The sequence below is a fragment of the Lipotes vexillifer genome, unplaced genomic scaffold (genome assembly GCF_000442215.2).
Source record: "Lipotes vexillifer unplaced genomic scaffold, Lipotes_vexillifer_v1.1 scaffold454, whole genome shotgun sequence".
Classification (NCBI taxonomy): Eukaryota; Metazoa; Chordata; class Mammalia; order Artiodactyla; family Lipotidae; genus Lipotes; species Lipotes vexillifer.
The window spans coordinates 1516964-1519176 of record NW_006779481.1 but is presented as its reverse complement, the minus strand read 5'-3'; the positions used below and the strand labels follow the sequence as shown (position 1 = coordinate 1519176).

At 41.9% G+C, this 2213-nt stretch overlaps 1 pseudogene; it reads right to left on the bottom strand.

Annotated features, from left to right (window-relative positions):
- LOC103082301 (ATP synthase subunit g, mitochondrial pseudogene) overlaps nucleotides 1–2213 on the bottom strand; it is a 14049-nt pseudogene that overhangs the window by 6252 nt on the left and 5584 nt on the right.

Here is a 2213-nt window from a genome sequence, read left to right as displayed (position 1 = left end):
CTCTTTCTCTGATGATTCCTGTCTCCACTGATGTGTCACATTTTAAATACTCGAGACGCATTGAACATTTTGACAGTTGATGTTGTTTCGTCTTTTTTTTGTTTTCCTTAATTGCTTTTTATGTGGAGCCTTATCTTCCCTTTAAGATTTGAACATTCTCAGGGACGCTAACTTAATGTTTACAAGTTGGAAATCAGCATAACACCTGACATGGTGTCTTGCAAATAGATGTTCAATAATTTGTTCTTAAATGGTTCAAGGAATGAAAGTAATGGTAACTTCTTTTCTTTCTTCCATAGTGAGTTCCCACAATGATCCTCAATATAATTTTTTAAACTGTTGGTTGAATTCTGTCTTAATGGTTTGGGGCCTTCCCTGAGGCATTTTGGTGTATGATTTTGAAACATGGTCCAAATTGGTCTACAGTGACCTCCAAGGCTCTACAATAGAGGTTCTCAAGCTTCAGCATGCTGGGGGCCGTCCGTAGAGTTTCTGATTCAGTAGGTCTGGGTAGGGCCCAGATTTTCCAGTTCCAAAAGGTGATGCTGCTGCCGCTAGTCTAGTGGCCACAGCCTGAGAACTACTGCCCTCCTTCCACCATACTGATACCGCCTGCTACTGCTCTGCCCACTTATCCTACTCTAGCTGCACGGACTTCTTGTGGTTCCTTAAACTTACCAGGTGTGCCCCTGCTTCAGGGATTTTGCATTTTCTGTTTTCCCAGATACTCATGTACTTTCTTCCTTATCCCAGGTCATTCCTTACATGTCATCTTCTCCAACCACCTGATTTAAAATGGCAACACTCTCTGTCCCCTCCCCTGTCCGCCACACGCACACATACACACATTCACACATACGCATGCTCCCTATCACATCCCTCTCCTGCAATGTTTTCCTCCATAGCATTTATCACCATCTGACATATATGTTTTATGTTTTTACTGTCTAGCTCCTCCCCCCACCAGAATATAAGGTTCCTGAGGACAGAGATTCTCATCTGTTTTGCTCATTCCTGTATCTCAGAGGATAGAACAGTGTTTGGCACATAGTAAGCACTCAAACAGTAGTTGATGTTTTAACTGGAGGACAGCAGGGACCACGACCTTACCTCTTTTCAGACCATAAACCATAAAGAAAACACACCTACTGCTGGAACAAAATAGGAATGATTAACACGGTATTCACTCTGCCTGGGCCAACCCTGTCAAGGGGCCAGAGTTGAAGGAGCAAAGGAAGTGCTCTGTCCTCACTTCTCATCTATAAGCTGAGGGGGTGGATGAAATATCTGCAACGTTGTTTCCTGCTCTAAAACTCCAGGCTCTATCTTCCTCCTGGTCTATATGCCCCACAAAGGGAGGTCTTAGGACAGTAGGACCAGTGAGAAGCTCTGCTCAGTTTTCTCCTGAGCATTTTCACCCTTTGGCTATTGTCAACAATTTCACCACAACAAAGTTAGCAAATTTCTATTGAGAATCTTCCCCCAATCAAAGGTACAATCCCACAGCTGTGCTGCCTTTTTGGTTTTTGTGTCAAGTTTTTTTTCCTGGGTCCTAATTGGTGCCAAACCCAATATTATTATATTTGCATTGTCTCAGAAGTCAACCTACCCCAGGGATTCTCAAACCAGTTTAGATAGGGGAACATCAAGAAATCTTTCTTGCCTTTGCTGACCTTGATATATTGAGATTTTAACATCTAAATATAATAACACAAAATTTGGGGCTAAATCACAAACTATCAAAATCTTGTATATAGATTCCAGTAGAGACAAATAGTAGTGGAAGCTGAATTTCAAAGAGAAACTCATGGCCAAAAAATTTTTAATTGAGAAAATTTGATCTTATCATTTAATTTGATCTTGCTTTCTGCAAACTGGGAAGCATTGGTCCATCCACGGCATTTCAGAGCATGGGGTGGAAGAGGGTTAGCTTAGAGTGGTCAGGAGCATAGGTTCTCGACCTACTAGTTGTAAGACCTTGGGTGGATTATTTCACCTCTCTGAGCTTCAGTTTCCTCTACTATAAGATGGGAATAACAATGATAGCACCTAACTCCTACGGTTACTGAGAAGTCCAAATAAGGTGGTACAAGTTAAACTCTTCAACTGAGTCAGGTCCCCAATAAAGTGATGACCAATGTTGGGTATTTACTATTCATTGCTGAAGGCCATAGCAAGGAGTGTTTAGGAAAGGGTTCACTCAGGTAGGGAAA